Raw genomic sequence first — 21,613 nt, forward strand, 5'->3', positions numbered from 1 at the left:
CTGAAGATACGAGCATCATGTACCTTTCCCGGCCATCCCACGTTGATGTCGGTGAAATGTCCCTTGTGATCCACCAGGGCTTGCAGCACCATGGAAAAGTACCCCTTGCGGTTTATGTACTGGCCGCCACGGTCTGCCGGGGCCAAGATGGGGATATGCATTCCATCTATTGCCCCGCTGCAGTTAGGGAACCCCAGCACATTGAAGCCATCCACAGTGGTCTGCACATTTCCCAAAGTCACTACTCTTGATAGTAGCTGGTCAATGATTGCATTGGCTACTTGCAGCACAGCAGCCCGTACAGTAGATCTGCCCACTCCAAACTGATTCCCGACTGACCGGTAGCTGTCGGGCGTTGCAAGCTTCCACAGTGCTATGGCCACTTGCTTCTCAGCAGTGAGAGCTGCTCTCATTTTGGTGTCTTTGCACTTCAGGGCAGGGGATAGCAAGTCACAAAGTTCCATGAAAGTGGCTCTACGCATACGAAAGTTTCACAGCCACTGGGAATCATCCCAGACCTGCAACACTATGCGATCCCACCAGTCTGTGCTTGTTTCCCAGGCCCAGAATCGGCGTTCCATGGCATGAACCTGGCCCAATGCCACCATGATCTCCCAATCGCCACAAGCCGTACATCTAGGAATGTCTGTGTCCATGTCCTCATCAGAATAGTAATCGCGCTGTCTCATAGACTCATAGACTTTAAGGTCAGAAGGGACCATTATGATCATCTGGTCTGACCCCCTGCATGCTGCAGGCCACAAGACCCTTCCCTGGACTCTGCCGTTGAAGTCCCCAATCCTGTGTTTTAGTGACTTCAATCGGCAGAGACCCTCCTGCTAGTGATCCCTGCCCCATGCTGCGGAGGAAGGCGAAAAACCTCCAGAGGCTCAGCCAATCTACCCTGGAGGAAAATTCCTTCCCGACCCCAAATATGGCGATCAGTAATACCCCGAGCATGTAGGCAAGAGTCTCTAGCCTGACCCTTGTTGGCCATTATGCTATTTACGTTCCATGTCGTCGCTTCCTCCCCCAGTTTTGCAGGTACTGAACATACTGCTGGATAATGCGCGAGGTATTTACAATGGTCAAAACTGCAGCAGAGATCTGAGTGGGCTCCATGTTTGCCGCGCAATGGCACTTTCACGGCTAATCCTTGAAAAAGGGCATGAAATGAGCTGTTCAGTTCAAGGTGGCTGATAAAAGGTGGTAAATGGTTGTCTTCTGTAGCTTCCATGGGAGCCCTGGACAGCTTACGCCGCTTTCTCCAGATTGTCTATGCAGCTCTGTTCATGATGGGTGAGAAACAGCAGGGAATTATTGCCTTCTGTAGCTTCCACGGGAACCCAGGACTGACAACATGGAAAAAGCGGTGAGAGCAGAGTTTGCGGTGAAAGCATTAGCAGAGTTTGTGGCGGAAGCTGTGTGGCTCTATTCACGATGGCCGAGAAACGGCGGGGAATTGTTGCCTTCTGTAGCTTCCATGGGAGCCCAGGACACACAATATGGAAAAAGCGGCAGAAGCTATGCAGCTCTGTTCATGATGGCCGAGAAACGGCGGGGAATTGTGCCTTCTGTAGCTTCCACGGGAGCCCAGGAAAGACAATATGGAAAAAGCGGCGGAAGCTGTGTGGCTCTGTTTATGATGGCCGAAAAACGGCAGGGAACTATTGCCTTCTGTAGCTTCCACGGGAGCTGAGCACAGACAATCTTAAGAAAGCAGCAGAAGCTGTGCGGCTTTGTTCACGATGGCCGAGGACATTCGAAGTGGATTCAACATACCAGGAGACAGGCGATGCACCGTGTTGCACCGTCTGCTGGCAGCCTGGCGTCTGCCGTAGCTTTCACAGAGGGAAGTGCGAGTGATGGCACACACCCAGAAAAACCCGCGATAATGTTTTTGCCCCATCATGCACTGGGAGCTTAACCCACAATTCCAATGGGCGGCAGAGACTGCAGGAACTGTGGGATAGCTACCACAGTGCACTGCTCCGACATTCGATGCTAGCCTTGGTACTGTAGACGCATTCCGCCGAATTCACACACTTTAGTGGGGACACATAACATCGAATATATGAACTCGATTCTGGAAATTCAAATAAAATAACTTCAAATTAATTTCATACTGTAGACATACCCTAAGTGTTAGCTGGAAGAGATTTGTCTTAAATAACAATTAAAGGGAAGACGCTGATGAGCTCTCATTATAATTGCAAATATAAATAAGTGGTTACCTCTACATTAAAAAAAGATAACAATTACAAGTAAATAAAATGAAGACAAATGCATTCAGCCACAAATTTAGGATTATCCACATTGTCAATTTGAGAGAGTCAGAAAAAAAATGGAGTAGCAGGAGCCACTTCTTGTTAGAGATCTTGTGCAGGATTCACTCAATATGTGACTTCGATGTAGTGACATAGGGGATGAATTTGGCTCCTTGGATCTCTTTTAAATAATAAATTAGTTCCTCCTTTCCCATGAAGTCCATAACTTCCACAATCATTTTTCAAAAGTATGAACCAATTCCTCCTGTTATGAATAATAAAGGATTCAGAGTAAAGCAAGATCAGATGTAAATGTAAAACTAAAAGCATCTATTAGAAACTCCCAGTAGCATGGGACAATGGTGTTTTTCTACCACGTTCTCAATAATCTTTCCCCCCAAAAAGGAGCTCAATACAGAACAGCAGGTGGAAAGACTGTCAACCTCACCTGGTGGTGGTTTTTTGAACCTTACCAGGGCCACCTTTATCATGTCTGATACCCTACTATCACAAACAAGCCGTGACCCACTAATGCAGGGGTCAGCAACCTTTCAGAAGTGGTGTGCCAAGTCTTCATTTATTCACTGTAATTTAAGGTTTCACGTGCCAGTAATACATTTAAACATTTTTAGAAGGTCTCTCTATATAAGTCTATATTATATAGCTAAACTATTGTTGTATGTAAAGTAAATAAGGGTTTTAAAATGTTTAAGAAGCTTCATTTAAAATTAAATTAAAATGCAGATCTTATCAGTTTAGTGTGATCCTTCCCCTTGCTTTTCCTTGCTGAGTTTTCCAATGTCTGGCACGTATTTGGATATTTTAAGCTGCACACAGGCTTCTGAGCGATCAGTTGCTAACTGGCTCCGAGAGGGACAGAGGACAGATTTCATGTGTGAAAATACCTGTTCACACAGGTAAGTGGATCCAAATGCTGAAAGCATTGCAAACACAATTTTCTTCAAAACAGTTAAATTTCACTGGCAGGGACGTCCAGCAGGTCAGAATAGAGGCCCCAGGATCTCTCTCAGTATCTTCAAGTGCACTCTGCAGATCTCCAAACTTTGATGCCCACAATTCTGAGCTTTTTAACTGAATGAGCTGCATTTCGAAATCTTCAACACCCATCCACTGAAATACAGACAAATCCAAGTCGCTTTCGTTGAACTTTTCAGGTTTAATTAGAAAAGAAAGCATTGGGCAAAATCACTGGAAATCTTGCAATCTGTCAGAAAATTCTGATTCCAGTTCTTGCATGTAAATTCCAATCTCATCGACACTGACAGTGCAATGTGTCGATAGCTCTTTTATGTGTTGGAAGTAGCGGAAAGTCAAAGTTTGAATATCCCGAGAAAAAACTGCTAATTTTACAACAAATGCCTTCCAGGCTTCATAAGGGTCCAGAACCATTTGCCCTGCACCCTGGAGACAGAGGTTGAGTTTGTTTAGGTGAGCATTGATGTCAGTTAGAAACATGAGTTTACACACCCATTTGTCATCATCCAGTTCAGGGTAGTTTTGTGCTTTTCCCAACAAAAAGGCCTTGATTGCATCAAAACAGTTTACAAAGCACACCAAAACCTTGCCACTACTTAGCCACCGAATGTTGCTGTGAAGCGGAATGTCGTTATAAGCACTGTCCATCTCTTCTAGCAGTGCTTGAAACTGTCTGTGAGTCAAAGCAGATCGAGCAACAAGGAAATTCACAATTTGCACCACTGTATTAATCACATTAGTAAGCTCTGAATTAGAAATTTTAGCATACAGGTTTTCTTGATGGATGATACAGTGAATATTGACTATCAGGCGGCCAATTTGATGTTCCAGTAACTTTACAAATCCCTTCTGGGAGGAGCATCATCTGTTGTCACACAAAATATTTTTCTGATGTCAACTCGTCGTTCTTCAAAATGGTTTACAAAACTTTCCACTATATCTTCCCCCTTTGTTGTGCCATGCAGGGGTTTCAGGCAACAAAGTTCCTCTTGGATTTCATCGGAAGCACAATCTCTTGCAACATGCCAAATGTGGAACGTCGTTTATATCCACGCTGTCATCAACTGCAACGCTAAACATTGCTGTGTCTTTTAATGCAGTCTTCTGCTTTTCATTAATGTTTTCTGCCATTTTGCTTATGCATCTCTCAACTGTTCTGGCAGAGACAGGCAGTTCTTTTATTCTAGATACGATCGTATTTTTATTTGGCAAATCATTGAACGAAACCTCCGAACTGCTGAGAAGAACTTCTTTTATATATTTCCCTGTCTGTAAACGGCTTTCCTTTTTTTTTGCAATGCACTGTGCAATCTTGTACCCTTCCTTCTGTAGCTTGATTTTTAATTACACTTAAGCATTTAAAAACACTGCTTTGCTTCTCATATCCTACTACTGCCTTTTTGATCAATTCAGTCTTGTCTGCTTCGTCAAGAAAGGTTTACTCGTGCTTCGTTTCAAAATGTCGTCGAACACTTGATGTGTGACAAACAACACTTTCACAACAGAAAGCATGAACAGCATGCTCCTTCTTTTGAATAAATCCAAATGTGTCTGTCCAAGAAGGCTGAAATGAACAGACATTTAACTTTGCTTTCTTAGGAGCTGACATTTTGTCAAATGTACCCCTCAACTCACAGCGGGGAAAAAAAAAATCACACCAGACGGCAAGCATGTCAAACGCAGTGTGCTGTTCCACGTGGCGTGGTATAAGCAGCAAATCAGGACTTAAAAATATCCCAGTGGCACTGGAACAATTTTTAAGGTGGGGGTGTTGAGCTGCGCCCCCTCTTGTCCCTGTCTGCACCTCTCACTGCCCCAGGCTGGGGCCAGTGGGCCACAGCTGGGGGCGGCTGCAGACCCAGGCCGAGGCCAGGAGCAGAGCCCCTGGCTGGTGGCTGGGACCCCAGGCCAGCAGCGGGCTGAGCGGGGCCAGCGGCCAGGATCCCGGCTGACAGGGGGCCGGCGGATGGAACCCCAAGCCGGCAGCAGAGTGCCACTGAAAATCAGCTCGCGTGCCACCTTTGGCACGCATGCCATAGGTTGCTGACCTGCGCACTAATGGATCACAGTACTGTATGTTTTGTGGAAACTCACTCTGTAGTGTATTACCCTTTTGTTTTATACACTTCTGAGAAACTGGGAGATTGACCTACGTATGTCCTTTTTAGGAAGCTGTGACAGGATGTATCTATCCTGTTCAGCAGGGGTTAACTGCACACTGTGGACAAAGGAAGCCACACTCCTCACCCTGTTGGGCATGCTCCAACTGGAATCAGAGTATAAAAGGGCGTCGCTCAGCTCAATCTGGGCTGATTACCAATAAGAGCAGATGTGTGTTGCAGGCTTCTGCCAGGAAGCTACCAGAGCTGAACACTGAAGCTACCAGAACATTGAAGCCAGCCAGGTTGAGACTCCAGTGGACCCCCAGCCGACTACTGATGCTGACAGAGGAGAGAGAGCGAAGGCCATGAGACTACCAGCATCGGAAGGAAGGGTAGGAACTAGAGTTCCAAGGGACTGGAACTCTAGTAATGGGTGACTGAGACAGATTACAGAAGTCCCGGTTCCCTACGGCCCTGGGTTGGGGGAGAAGGATGGGCCTTGGTCCCCCTACCCCATCTGCCCTGCCACTGGGGGCAACTGACACCCTGAGGGGTGAACTCTGAGCAGAAGGACAGTCTTACTGACTGGCCATTGGAACATACTGCCCTGAGCTACAGGGCTGTCACCTAGTTCCAGGCCATCTGGGCCACCAAATAGCCATTTTGATAACCCCACAATCTGACACCCTGTGATAGAGTGTACCTACCCCATGACAGAAGCATTCATAGATATAAAAAAGTGGCCATATCTTTTTTGCAAACAAAAATAATTAATTCCAAGCATTTAATGAATTTGTCTATATTATACGGAGGTTGTGAGCTCCAAAAAGGGCAAACATCAGCCTTATCCTGTGGTTCTGGCCTTAACGGCTACTACTCCATTGACATTAGATAACTGCAGATATTATTTTGTACCCAATTTATAAAGACAGTATATCTAGGAATATAGAATCTAAGAATGTGGCAGATCTACTTTTTGAGAAACAGTGGATACTGAATTATAGCTGCTTTTTTTCTGTCTAATAGCAACATGTTAAGATCTTACTATAACTACCAATAACTTACATTAACATGGTACATCATGCAAAGCATGATGTTGTCTTCCACAATTCAACAAGGAAGACATCTTAACCAACCTACAAAGATCTACTAGTCTCTTCAGCTACTTAAAATTTCACTGAATAAGGACCTGATCAGAAGCCTATCAAAGGTCTTTCCATTGACTTCCATGAGCTTTGGCTCAGACCCCAGATTCTCATAAAGAATCATCCAGGTAAAATGCTAATCTCCATTTTGAAGGATTAAATCTATAACAAGTCACACTGAAGGCTCTCTTTTCCACACTATGATAACACTGCTAGCTGCTGCTCCCTCTGCTTTTCCGTCTACAGAAACAGAGGTGTTGGGAGAGAGAGTATAAGATCCTACAGCTGCGTTCACCATGCCAAGAACTACACAGTGCAGAACTGCTAATCTTTTGGGAACAATCAATGGCGCTCCTCCACCAAATATCCCCACTAACAGATGGAGAACAGGAACCCCTCAACTGCATTTCCATCACATTAAAAATTCTATTGAGGGGAGAAGGGAGTGAGTTGTGGGCTCCATGTTGGCATTTTGAGTTAGCTGGGTTTTCCCTTCTTGCTGGGCTAATACAGTACAGAATTGCTTCTCTTCTTAGTAAAGCCCCAGCCTTCATATCTCAATTAAAACATTTGGACAAGGGGAGAGTATGAAGAGGACAGTAGGAGTATCTCACAAAAAATGGATAGCTGGATATTTTCAAATATATTATGGCATTCTATTTTTTTAGATATGATCTGTTTGCTTTTATGTGTTTTAATCACATATGTAACTACAGTATCTGATATCTTGTTGTTTTTGTTATCCAATATTCAAATTGCATGTGTACAAAGAGAGGCAGCAGTCAAATTTGAGTGAATTCATGTGGAAATTATACTAATTCAGGGAATTGTCCCCTACCTAATTGTATCACCATTTTTTATTGATCCAGTTTGGAATAAACTCAGATACTTTCCAATGCACAAGTTCTAACAATATGAAAACAGTGAAATCCTTGCTATGGTAAAATTTCACTCTATTAAAAATTCTACTATAGAAGGCTGGGAGATTATATTGGATTGTTTTGTGCTTGGGTAGCTCCAAATTTGGCAAAACTCTATGGGAAGTAAGGAAGTAAAAATCTCAAATAAATTCTTTGAATGTGTTGGGGACCATTTGTTCTTTCACAAGGTGGAGAAAGTAACTAGGCCACAGCCATTTTAAACTTTATTCTGACCAATAAAGAGGAATTGGTGGTGAATCCATAGGTAGAAAGCAATTTGCATAACAGTGATCATGAAATGTATTCTAAAGAAAGGAAGCACAGAGAGCAGCAGAGTAAAGACAACTAGTAAAAAAAAAAAAAAAAAAAAAAAAAAGACAGTTACCTTTTCCGTAACTGGTGTTCTTCGAGATGTGTTGCTCATGTCTATTCCACAATAGGTGTGCGTGCTCACCACGTGCACTGGTGCTGGAAGTTTTTCCCCTAGCAGTACCCGTAGGGGAGTGCCTCTAGTGACCTCTGGAGTGGTGCCTCCATGGCACGGTATAAGGGGCACTGCGTGCTCCCCCCACCCTCAGTTCCTTCTTGCCAGACAACTCCAACAGAGGGGAAGGAGGGCGGGATGTGGAACAGACATGGGCAACACATCTCGAAGAACACCAGTTATGGAAAAGGTAACTGTCTTTTCTTCTTCGAGTGATTGCTCATGTGTATTCCACAATAGGTGATTCCAAGCTATATCTGTTGGAGGTGGGTAGGAGTTCACAAATTCTCGGGACGGAGCACAGCCCTGCCGAACCCGGCATCTTCCCTGGTCTGGGAGACAATTGCATAATACGAGGTGAACGTGTGAACTGAAGACCATGTGGCAGCCCTGCAAATGTCCTGAATGGGGACATGGGCTAAAAAGGCAGCTGACAAGGCTTGCACTCTAGTCGAGTGTGCCCTCACAATTGATGGCGGAGGGATTCCCGCCAGATCATAACAGGTATGGATGCACGAGGTGATCCAGTTGGAAAGCCGCTGAGTGGAGATTGGCCGACCCCTCATGCATTCAGCCGAGGCGATGAACAGCTGCGAAGACTTCCTGAATGACTTAGTCCGGTCTGGGTAAAAGGCCAGAGCCTGCCTCACATCCAGCGTGTGGAGATGGCGCTCCTCACTGGATGCATGTGGCTTGGGTCACAGGACCGGCAGGAAAATGTCCTGACCCATGTGATAGGCAGAGACCACCTTCGGGAGGAACAAAGGATGTGGGCGGAGCTGGACCTTATCTTTATGGAATACCATGTATGGGGGCTCGGAGGTCAGAGCCCTTAGTTCTGAGACCCGTCTAGCTGATGTGATCACCACCAGGAAGGCTACCTTCCACGAGAGGTGCGACCAGGAGCAAGTAGGTAGCGGATCAAAGGGGGGACCCATCAACTGGGCCGGCACCAAGTTGATGTCCCACTGCGGAACTGGGGGCCTAACATACGGGAAGAGACGATCCAACCCTTTAAGGGATCAGCCAATCATAGCATGGGAGAATACCATGTGCCCCTGCACTGGTGGGTGGAAGGCTGATATGGCCGCCAAGTGCACCCTGACAGACGAGGACGCCAGGACTTGGGCTCTAAGGTGAAGGAGGTAGTCCAAAATTGGCTGGATTGGGGCAGCCACGGGGGAAACACCCCACTCAGCCGCCCACCGGGAAAACCGAGACCACTTTATCAAGTAGGCTCGGCTCATGGAGGGTCGCCTGCTTTCAAAGAGGACGCGCTGAACCCCTTCCAAGCACGTCCTTTCCTCCTGGTCTAACCATTGAGCAGCCACACCGTCTTACACTTTGTGAATACCCTGGGAGCAGTGGACAGGCCAAATGGGAGGACTGTAAATTGGTAGTGCTCTTGCCCAACCATGAAATGGAGGAAGCGCCTGTGCCCCTTGAATATATGAATGTGGAAGTAGGCATCCTGCAGATCGAGGGCAGCGTACTGTGACAGATTTTCATTACCAATCTGTCTGGGCCATAGTTGATCAGGTTGGGTCACAGGATCTTTTTTTGGGGAGGAGATGACGAGGCACACCAAGTGTCTAAATTTTAAAGCTTTATTGATAAAATAATAAAATAACAGCAGAGTGTGCTGGGAAACTCTCCCATGTCACTCAGGGGAAGAAAGAAAGCATTAATGCCCCAAGCCCTAACCCACTTTCATACTCACATACGTCTGACCCAAAGCCATCCAGGCCTGGGTGTAACGTGAGAAGAAGAAGGGGGGGAAAGGGTGGACGGGAGTGCTGTCCTGGGCCCAGGTCGTCCAAGAATCTGCTGTGTTGCTGCGTTCTCCGAATTGCTCCAGCTCTCAGGAGGGTTTTAAGTCCTGGCTCCTCACAAGGGGGGGGGAGAAGAGTACCCCGTTCGGGGACCTCTGGTCCTGGTGCCATCTGTGCCAGTCCAAACCGGCCTACCATGGTTTCTTCAGCTTTTCCAAAACACACCGGCTAGACTCTGTTGTCCTCTGTTTTCCTTTGTGCTGGCCTTCGCTTGCCTCGCTTGTTATGGGCTGGCTCGGCAGGTCTGTGTTTGTTCAGCTGAATCTTCCTTTCTCATGGTTGGTCTGTGGATTCCGGGCCCCCCACTTTCTTGGCCAGCAGCCGAGAGTCAGATGTGTGCTGTGGCCTTGAACTGGCTGGAGTTAGTGTCTTATCTTCGGACTGAGCTTGCTAGCTGCAGTGTTGAGTTAACCCATTCTTTGCTTTCTTCTTTCTTCCCCCCCTCTCAGCCTCTCGTACCCTGTAAAGAAAACTTCCACTCCCCACTCGCACACTTTTGACCCTCCCCAAAATGCTTTGCATTAGCAATATACAGTGCTGATCTGCCTTCCCAGGGGACTTCCTAACGGGAGGGGGCCATTGGGTTGTGACAGTACCAGTCCACGGGATCCAGGGATGGGATGATGGAGGCCAGAGAGACCATGTAAAACTTGAGCTTTACCATGTACTGGTTCAGGCCTCGCAGGTCCAGATGGGCCTGAGCCCCCCTTCGGCCTTCAGGAGAAGGAAATAGCAGGAGTAGTTCCTCTTGTGTTTGAACTCCGCTGGCACCACTTCCACCGCTCCTAAGCCAAGGAACCCCCGCACCTCCTGCTCGAGCAGGGCCTCCTGAGAGGGGTCCCCCAGGAGGGATGGGGACAGAGGGTGGTTGGGCGGGGTAGAGGTAAACTGGATGGTGTAGCCCCGGGAGACAGTGTTGAGGACCCAACGGTCCAAAGTCAGCCGCAACCACTCCAGGAGAGAAGCACACAACTGGTTGGAGAAGGGAAGCTTTATTGCTGGTGGATCCCTGGCATGAACTGGTAGGTCCCCCCCAGGTGTCCTGTCAAAACTGCCGTTTCCCTGTCTGTTTGCCCTTGGAGTACCCAGGCTAGGGGGCAGACCGGGACTGCCTCTGCGGGTGTTTTTTATAATCCCATGACTTTTTGTAAGGGGGCTCGTATTTAGAATGGGTGGCCCCGGTGGGAGCCTGCTGCGGCTTAAATTTAGGTCTAACTGGAGCCGGAACATAGAGGCCCAGTGTCTTAAGCATAGTGCGGGAATCTTTCAGGTCGTGCAGCTTCACATCCGTCTGTTCCGCAAACAGGGCCTTGCCATCAAATGGAAGGTCCTGCAAGGAGTTCTGCACCTCACTGGACAGCCCAGACAGCAGGAACCATGATGCCCTCCTCATGGACACCGCGGAGGCCATGGACTGTGCAGCCGTATCTGCTGCATCCGACGCTGCCTGCAGGGTTGCCCTGGCAACCGCTGTACGCTCCTCCACCAGAGCCTTGAACGCCTTCCTGTCACGCTTCTGGAGGGAATCCTCAAATTTGGGCAGAGAGCCCCATAAATTGAACTCAAAGCGACCCAGGAGAGCCTGATGGCTTGCCACTCGTAACTGGAAACTCGAGGACGAATAAATTTTCCTCTCAAATAAGTCCAGCCTCCTTGAGTCTTTATTTTTCTGAGTAGGGGCTGGTTGACTGACTTGACTACCATGGAGTTGGGGGCAGGGTGGGTGTACAGATTTCATGCCCCTTGGCGGGCAAAAAGTACTTGCATTCCGCTCTCTTAGAGATGGGGCAAGGAAGCCGGGGTTTGCCACAAGGCATTTGAAATTTTTGCCACCCCTTCGTGGAGTGGAAGGGCCACCCTGCCTGGTACTGAGGCGGATAGGACGTTGAAGAGGAAGTCCAAGGGCTCCTCCATCTCCTCAGCCTGAAGGTTGAGGCTTGATGCCACCCTTTTCAACAGTTCATGGTGGGCTTTAGAGTCCTCCTGCGGAACAGAGTGGGGAGGGGCTGTAATCGCCTCATCAGGAGAAGGTGAGGAGGCAGGCGCGGTACTTTGCGTGTCCACCGGTACCGGAGGACTCACCACTTGGTGGCCCTCCGGGCATGGCACCAATGATGCACGTCCCACCAACTCCTTTCTCGGAGGCTGGGACAGGGAGGCTGACGGCTGCTCTGATGCTCCGGCCACTGAGCGAGCCCCCACTGGGGGCTGTGTTGGTGGCCACGTGGCCCATTGGTACCACGGCGCTGGCCACGGAGTCCGGTGCCACTGCACCTGTTGTGGCACCGGGGGAGAAGGCTGTTCAGCCTGACTGGCCTGTCTCATCGATCGATGACTATGAAGGGAGGCCAGGCTGGCGTACGACCTGCCGCTGTCCCTGGACCGGGAGGAGCGGTGGTGTCGGGAACGGTGCCAATCACGAGACCACGATCCCGACGTGGAGGAATGGTACTGCCAGTAGCAGCTGCTCCGCAATCAGCTCCAGCAGGTGGATCCGTGACAGCGAGGCACCGGCAATCAATGCCTGGGACTGCGGAAGGGGTGCCATAGCAAAGTCCTGGAGCGAGACAACGAACGGGAATGGTGTAGACATTAGTGTCGTGACTGGCTACAGTTGCCCCCCAGAGACGAAGACCTTCGGTGTCATCTGTCTCGGTCTCAACGGGGCCTGCTTCTCGAGGCGGAGCAGTGCCTGGAGCCCCTGTCAGTCGGAACCCAGACACACAACCTGGTGGGGGTCGACGGTGACTGGCATGGACTATGCACGGGATGGTCACTGAACAGCGAACGGCATCAGGAACATTACCTCGACCACAAACGGTACCGAGCCGGCGACAACTGCGGAGATCCCAGCGGTGGCTTGCCTCTGGACCGTGGAGCCAGCATTGGCGGTGCCCCTGGTACTGGCATGGACATAACGTCCCGGGCCGCTTGCAGGGCCTCTGGTGTGGAGGGCATCCGGACATCTGGGGAAGCCTGCTCTGAATGGGCTGGGCTACTCCACTTGACCTGAGTCGGAGGCCTAGAGGCTGATGGGGACTGAGGACTGCCCAACATGGGTCTAGCCTTTCCCTCGGTTTTGCTCCAGTGTCACTGCGGAGAAGCCCTCTTCTTAGCCTTCTTGGCATGTCCCACGGATGAGGAGCGGTGCCGACTGGTAGATGGCACCAAGGGGTCACCATGCACCGATGCCACAGTACCGGGTGCCGACTCCCGGGTGGCGCACTGGAGTCGGGAACAACGCCGACTCCATCAGGATAGCCCGGAGCCGAAGGTCTCTTTCTCTCTTGGTCCATGGCTTGAAAGACCTGCAAATCTTGCAGCGATTGCTGAAATGGGTTTTACCCAAACAGCGTAAACAGTCCACGTGTGGATCACTCACTGGCACTGGCCACCTACAAGTGTCACACGACTTAAAACCCGGGGCATAGGGCATGCCCCAACCCGGGCGCACTAAACTAAACTAACTAATCTAACTACTTCAACTACATTAATACTACACTGAACAAACAAGAGTTCTGGAGGAAATCTGCAGACAAACTGGAGCAGAGCAGTTCTGAAGCACCTTCACTGGCGGCAAGAAGAAACTGAGGGTGGGGGGAGCGTGCAGCGCCCCTTATACCACACCATGGAGGCACCACTCCAGGGGTCGCTGGGGCGGTCTCCTATGGGTACTGCTAGGGGAAAAACTTCCGGCGCCGGTGCACGTGGCGAGCACGCACACTTATTGTAGAATACACATGAGCAACCACTCAAAGAAGAAAAGAAACGTTAATAAATCAGAGAACTGGAGGTAGGATCCCCTGGTAAGAAAATCTAAGGGAAAAATTTGCCCAGGAAAGGTGGCAGTTTCTCAAAGAGACAACATTGAAGGCACAATAGCAAACTAGCCCAGCATAAAGGAAAGATAGGAAGAAAGGTAAGAGGCCACTCTCTTTAGTGAAAATCAAAAAGGAATCCTAGAAAAAGTGGAAACATGGACAAACTGATAAACAAGTATGGAAAAAAATCAGAAAGGGTAAGGCACAAAATGATTTACACCTGGCATTGGACATAAAAGGCAGTAAGAAATTGTTCTGTAAATACATTCGGAGCAAGAGAAAGTTACAGGAATATGTGGAACCATTACTTAGTCAAGAAGGATCGCTAATAACAGACAACATCAAGAAGGCTAAGGTGCTTAAGGCCTATTTTGCTTCAGTCTTCACTAAAAAGATTAACTGGGACCAGATACTTAACACAATTAATATTAACAAGGGGGAAGGAACATAAATTAGAGCAGAGAGAGAACAGGTTAAAGAATAAGATAAGTTTGATGCATTCATGTCATCAAGTCCTGATGAAATTCACCCTAGGGTACTTGAGAAACTAGCTGCAGCACTATCAGAAGCATATCAGGGGCCATTTAGGGAACTGGGACAAAAATCTGTCTGGGGATTGGTCCTGCTTTGAGCAGGGGGTTGGACTAGATGACTTCCTGAGGTCCCTTCCAACCCTGATATTCTATGATTCTATGATTAGCAATTATCTTTGGGAATTCATGGAGGATGGGTGAGATCCCAGAGGACAGGAGAAGAACAAACATTGGTCCCCTTTTTACACATAGATACTAAGAGAACCTGGGGAATTACATATCAGTTAGCCTAACTGCAACACCTGGAAAGATACTGGAACACATTATTAAGCAATCAATTTGTAAGCACCTAGAAGATAATAGGGTTATAAGGTTATAAAGTAATATCCAACATGAATCTGTCAAGAACAAATCATGCTAGACCACCTAATTTCTTTTTATGACAAGGTTACTTGCCTAGTGGAGTAGAGTGAAAGTAGCAGATATATCTTGATTTTAGTAACTCTTTTGACAGAGTCCTCTATGACATTCTCCCAAGCAAACTACAGAAATGTGGGCTAGGTGAAATTACTGTAAGATGGGTGCACAAATGGTTGAAAAAACATATTAAAAAAGTAATTATCATTGGTTTGCTGTCAAACTGAGAGGATGAATCTGGTGGGGACCCACAGGGTCTGTCCTGGGTCTGATACTATTAAATATTTCATTAATGTCTTGGATAATGGAGTGCTTATGCTTATAAAATTTGCAGATAACACCAAGATGGAAAGGGTTGCAAGCACTTTGAAGGGCAGGATTAGAATTCAAAATGATAAATAGAAAATTTTGAAAATTGGTCTGAAATCAGCAAGATGAAATTCAATAAAGACAAGCATGAAGTGCTACAGTTAGTAAGGAAAAAAATAAAGGCAAAAAATACAAAATGGGAAATAATGGGCTAGGTGGTAGTACTACAAAAGAGGATCTGGGAGTCATAGGGGATCACAAATTGAACATAAGTCAACAATGTGATGCAGTTGCAAACAAGGCTAATATCATTTTGGGGCAGAGTGTCATATGTATCACACGGGACGTAACGGTCCCGCTGTACTTAGCACTGGTAAAGCCTTAGCTGGGCTACTATGTCCAGTTTTGGATGTCACGCTTTAAGTAAGATGTAGATAAATTGGAGAGAATCCAGAGGAGAGCAACAAAAATGATAAGAGGTTTAGAAAACCTGACCTATGAGAAAAGGTTAAAAATCCTGTGTATGTTTAGTTTTGAGAAAAAAAGACTGAGTGGGGCACCTGATAACAGTCTTCAATCAGGGCAGCCCAGAGGATTCAGGGGGCCTGGGGCAAAGCAATTTTGGGGGCCCTTCTATAAAAAAAAGTTGCAATACCATAGTATACTATATTCTCATGGGGGCCCCTGTGGGGCCCGGGGCAAATTGCCCCACTTGCCCCCCCTCCAACCCCGGGCGGCCTTGTCTTCAATTACATTAAGGGATGTTATAAAGAGAAAGGTGATCAATTGATCTCCATGTCCACTGAAGGTAGGACAAGAAGTACACCTTTACCCCGATATAACGCTGTCCTCGGGAGCCAAAAAATCTTACCGTGTTATAGATGAAACCGCATTATATCGAACTTGCTTTGATCCGCCGGAGTGCACAGCCCCGCTTGCCCGGAGCGCTTCTTTACCGTGTTATATCCGAATTCGTGTTATATTGGGTCACGTTATATTGGGGTAGAGGTGTATCTGGCTCAATCAGCAGCAAAGGAGATTTAGGTTAGATGTTAGGAAAACCTTTCTACTATAAGGCTAATTAAGCTCTGGAACAGGTTTCCAAGGGAGGTTGTGGAATTTCCATCATCGAAGGTTTTTAAGAATAGATTAGATAAACACCTGTCAAGGATGGTCTAAGTGCAGGGGCTAGACTAGATGGCCTCTCAAATTCCCTTCAGTCTTACAGTTCTACAATTCTTTAATTATGACGCTCCTTCCAGCTTCTTGAGACCAGGCCACTCCACTTCTGCACACTCACAACACACAATTTCCTTCCTGCTCCAACCATCTTCAAGTAGTGACAAACCCCTCTTGTCTGTTTGCAATGCCCCATGTCCTCTTGTGACACCTACTCCCTTTACATAGCTCAGGAAGCCAGGATGTAGAGCTGAAGTGCAATTGTCCAAGCGAGGGAGGGAAGTTAAGAGATTGATTCTGTCATGGCTTGCTGACACCAGGGTCAGATGGTACTGCAGCTGGAGAGTTAGGGATGCTGCTGTCTCTTGATTGCAGATCAAGGAGAGCCCCTGGAAGCATAAGGCTCTGTGCAGTTGCATAAATAACTTATTCCTAAGGCAGCTAATATTTATACCTCAAGTAGCTTCAAAAAATATCACAGACACAAACTGCATACTATTGGCTTTCACAAGTCATCCAGTTCACTGGAAAACTGCAAGTCTCTGGTATTTGCACAAATTACACAGAACATGAGATAATCCTGCAAATTTACTTAAAAGCACTTATTACATTTTGGAGGATAGCACTTTGCATGCATTTCACTATGTGTAAATTATGAGCACCATATGTGTTTATAATGAAATACATACTCTACATACAGAAGAACAGGGCCAAAATTTAACTTCTGGCCAAAACCTGGGGTCCTTCTTCAAACGAAACCCAATGGGTGCAGCTAAAGAAAGGAAAAATGGGGAAAGTCAATCAGGATTTTACCCTTTAAGAGAGTTTCAATGCCTATGTTATTTTTGTTTAAGTACAACAAATCCAAAATCTAGTGTTGAGAAAACTGCCACTGTATGAGATACCAATTTAAAATGTAAAGACCCAATTTACTATTGGCATAAGTGAGCACACGTCCATTGTTAACGGTTATGGATTTTCATCCACTTAATGAAGCAGTGAACTGGTAACAAATCTCTTAACAGTGTTTCCCTATAATCTATATCCAGCAAAGCTTTTCTATCTACAGCAAATATGCAGTCTCAGAACATTTCACAACACCAGCTAAAACAACAAGGAATCTGGTGGCTTAAAGACTAACAGATTTATTTGGGCATAAGCTTTCGTGAGTAAAAACCTCACTTCTTCAGATGCATAGAGTGAAAGTTACAGATGCAGGCATTATATACTGACACATGAAGAGCAGGGAGTTACTTTATGCAGGCATTATATACTGACACATGAAGAGCAGGGAGTTACTCTTCCAAAGTAACTCCCTGCTCTTCATGTGTCAGTATATAATGCCTGCATCTGTAACTTTATGCCCAAATAAATCTGTTAGTCTTTAAGGTGCCACCAGACTCCTTGTTGTTTTTGTAGATACAGACTAACACGGCTACCCCCTGATACTTAACACCTGCTACTTACTGTTCCTGCTTATGAAACAGCATAAACCATTGAATTAAAGAACTATTCAAAATGACCTTTAATTCTTAGAGCTAAGAAATTCTCAAAGCCTCAAAAGAGGATCAATCAACTCAGCCCTGCTCTATATTATGGCATTCTTGAAAATTTTGAAGGTTTTACTTTGCCAGTATAATAATAAATAAAATGCGTATACAGAAGTTCTCTCTTTTTGTTTCCTTCAATACTTTTAAGTTATTAATACATCTCTTTCAGAAATTACAGTAAGAAAATTTAAGGTTTAAATTCCCCTCACATTTAGGGTTACCATATTTCAGCAAGCAAAAAAGAGGACGGGAGGAGCCCCGCCCTAGCCCCGCCCCTGCCCCTCCCACTTCCCGCCCCCCCAGAACCCCCAACCCTCCCCCTGTTCCTTGTCCCCTGACTGCCCCCTCCTGGGACCCCTGCCCCTAACTGCCCCCCGGGACTCCACTCCCTATCTAAGCCTCCCTGCCTCTTGTCCCCTGACTGCCCCAACCCTTATCCACACCCCCACCCCCAGACAGACCCCTGGGACTCCCACGCCCCATCCAACCACTCCCCACCCCCTGACAGCCCCCCCCCAGAACTCCCAACCCATCTAAACCCCTCTGCTCCCTGTCCCCTGACTGCTCCGATCCCTCTCCGCACTCCTGCCCCCTGACAGCCCCCCCGAGAACTCCCAACCCATCTAAACCCTTCTGCTCCCTGTCCCCTGACTGCTCCGATCCCTCTCCCCACTCCTGCCCCCTGACAGCCCCCCCCCAGAACTCCCAGCTCCCCACCCCCCCGCTCCTTGTCCCCTGACTGCCCCCTCCTGGGACCCCTGCTCCTAACTGCCCTCCAGAACCCCACCCCCTACCTAAGACTCCCTGTTCCTTGTCCCCTAACTGCCCCCTCCTAAGACCCCCCCCAACTGTCCCCCAGGACCCTACCCCCTACCTGTACCCTGACTGCCCAAAACTTTCTCCACTCCCCCCAAAAAGCCCCCCCCCGTTTCTTGACTGCCCCCTCCAGAACCTTCCTGCCCCCTGACCTCCTTACCCTGCTGCTCAGAACAGAGTGTTGGGCTCTGTGCGAGCCGAGCCGGACACATGGCTGCGCTCCCCAGCACAACAAAACCCGGTCCCTGGCCCAGCACAACAAAACCCGGTCTGGCCCTGCACAGTGCTGCTGGACCGGGCTGCAGGGGAGAGCTGCCGGCTCAGAATGCAGGGCGGATCCGGCTCCTCTACAGCTGCTCCAGAGTCCAGCCCGGGACTTTCCTGCAGCCCTCCCAGCCACTCGCTCTGCTCTGCCAGGGGAGGGGGAAATCCCGGACATTTTGAGTGTTTTACAAATTCCCCCCGGACGCTATTTTTAGAACAAAAAGGAGGACATGTCCGGGTAAATCCGGACGAATGGTAACCCTACTCACATTGAGTACATCAGGAGTTACTCTATTAAAATAGAGTTATCCCAGGGCAAAACCAGCAGAAGTGAAAAGAGTATAAGACCCATTAAGTTTAAGTACACACAAACTGAACTTTTAATCATCAGTACTGCTTCTTAATTTCCTCTACTTGCAGTTTATTATTACTCCTGGGGGAATTCTGCACCAAAAATTCTGCGGCAGGTACTTAAAACCCACAGATAGTGGGAGGCACAGGAGCACTTGCAGGCCTCTATGGCCCAGCTAGCTGAGCAACAGCTGTATATATTCAGGCTCCTGTGGGAAGAGGTCATTAGAGGCCACAGAGTGTGAGTGGGAAGCACGGCATCAGGCCGATGGTTGGGACAGGGCTGTGTTATGCCTGTGGGTGACAAGGACACTGGAAGGGAGAAAGCTCCTACCGGGATGCGGTCAGAAGCCTCACGCAGAGAATGGGAGGAAGAAAGAGCCCAGGAGAGTCCCACATGTGAGGAAACAGGGAAGGGATGGGCATGTTGGGCCTGTGAGCAACAGGGGCACCTGCAGCGGGAGTGCCCGTACATGAGCTGTAGAGTCAAGGCTAGCCCAGATAAAGGGGCTGAGCAAAGGAGGACAATGGGAGGCCTATGGCCAAAGGGAGGCAAAAAGGTTGCTTTCAATGCCATGAGGTGGGCCATATAAAAAGACATTTCCCACTTAGGAAAAGGCAGGATAGAAAAGGCATACCCGGGAACCAGGCTAGGGTAGAGACTGTCAAGAGGGACCCTCCGAACCACAGTCACTTCCTTTCCTTTGCCTCTACTGTCACTGCATTTCCCTGGGCCACTTCTGCATGGCCAAGAAGCACCCTTGAGCTTAATGCATGAGCCTCTACCACATAAGCTAAAAGCCAACTGGCTGTTAGCTAAGGCGGTAGAGCAGACTCATTAATTGCTCTCTCAGTGGTCTCGGTGCCACTAAATGGGACAGAATACCACACCCAGTGTGTGGGTTACACTCACACTTTATAGATTGCAAGATCGGGGCCAAAGGATGTGGGATTGAGGCAAATGTAAGATTGACTGCGTGGTAGAAACTGGTTCAGGTGATAATGAATGAGCAATTGTTACATGGCAGCAGATAATTAACTGGATTCCTCCAGCCTTTCTAATGTTTAATGCAGGGGTGGGCAAACTTTTTGGCCCGAGGGCCACATCTGGGTAGGGAAATTGTATGCAGAGCCATGAATGTAGGGCTGTGGCGGGGGTTGGGGTGGGAGTGCGGGGTGTGGGAGGGGTGCAGCGTGCAGGAAGGGGCTCAGGGCAAGGGCTTAGGGTTCAGGGGGGAGCTCAGGGGCAGGGGGTTGGGGTGCAGGAGGGGTGTGTGGTGCAGGAGGGGGCTCAGGGCAAAGGGTTGGGGTACAAGAGGGGTGCGCTGGGGGGCTCAGGTCAGGGGGTTGGGGGCTCAGGACAGGGGGTTAGGGTGCGTCTGGGGGCTCAGGGCAGAGGGTTGCGTTGTGGCGTGCAGGAGGGGTTTGGGCTCCATCCCGGCGCCGCTTACCTTGAGCAGCTCCAGGGTGGCAGCAGATCACAGCGGGGCTAAGGCAGGCTCCCTGCCTGCCCTGGCTCCGCGTGGCTCCCGGAAGCAGCTGGCATGTCCACTCCTAGGCACAGGGAGGCTCTGCACGCTGGCCCCACCCCGAGCACCAGCTCCGCAGCTCCTGTTGGCCGGGAACCGTGGCCAATGGGAGCTGCAGAGGCGACACCTACAGGCAGCGCATAGAGCCAATGACCTGCACAGTAAAGATATTGGCCAACACCTACTCATGCTATTTTTGACTGTTACCAAGTTGTAGGATTTTTCTTTTACTGCATATAGTGTTAAATGCTCATGTAATGCTTCAAGATCTATCAGCCCCATAATCGTGGCTATATTTCTTCTGTGACAAACTATTACTTTTTTCCATCAGTGCTACAGATATCAATAATAGATCATCATATGGTTCATCAAGAGATTACTCTAGTTGATGTTACATAAACAGATCTTACTCTTGTTTTTCATGTTATCATTAGAACAATCATGCAAGTCTGTGGGTTCATATTTAACAGCAAGTAGTGGATATTTTGTAACGAATGGAATCCAAAATCTCCATGTTGCCTTATTCTTTTCACTGGAAATGTATTAAGTACATTACATTCAAATGCTTCACACTAGTTTGCCATTTAGATTCAAGCTCAATAGCCTGTGTAATTGATTTGGAGGCATAAACAAGAATGACACATTCCAAAATGACACTTACTGAAATTATTTTCTTTTACAAAAATTAGATTTCTTATATATTTCTTACTTGTTAAATTTTTCCACTTAAGACTAGGACAGCAGAAGGAAAAAATGAGAGAGTAGCAATCACTAGTGCTAGTGTGGCAGATTACCTCTTTACTTGATTTGTGATCCCCCCTCCCCCCGCATAAGCTTCTCTCTCTTTCCAATCATATTGGTGTTTAGGAGAGCAAAATATTTCTAATTAGTCAATGAACATATTTAATTTAGCAGTTCATGATTGGCTCCATCTCAGCTGCATTAGATGGAGACTGGTAGAAGCAGCGCAGAGTTATGATTTATTGGTGTGACAGACAAATAAAAGATTTACATTGCACACCTTTGAAGTGGATGGATACATTTTTTTTCTGTAACAGCAATGGCAGAAAACCACAGTACTTAGGTCAGACTAGATGA

At 47.8% G+C, this 21,613-nt stretch overlaps 1 protein-coding gene across 1 annotated transcript in view; it reads right to left on the reverse strand.

The window, feature by feature from the left end:
• Nucleotides 1-21,613, reverse strand: part of DDX59 (DEAD-box helicase 59) — an 88,189-nt gene that overhangs the window by 44,031 nt on the left and 22,545 nt on the right. The gene's annotated exons all lie outside the window — the stretch shown is intronic.

The sequence above is a fragment of the Malaclemys terrapin genome, chromosome 8 (genome assembly GCF_027887155.1).
Source record: "Malaclemys terrapin pileata isolate rMalTer1 chromosome 8, rMalTer1.hap1, whole genome shotgun sequence".
In the NCBI taxonomy this organism is placed as follows: Eukaryota; Metazoa; Chordata; order Testudines; family Emydidae; genus Malaclemys; species Malaclemys terrapin.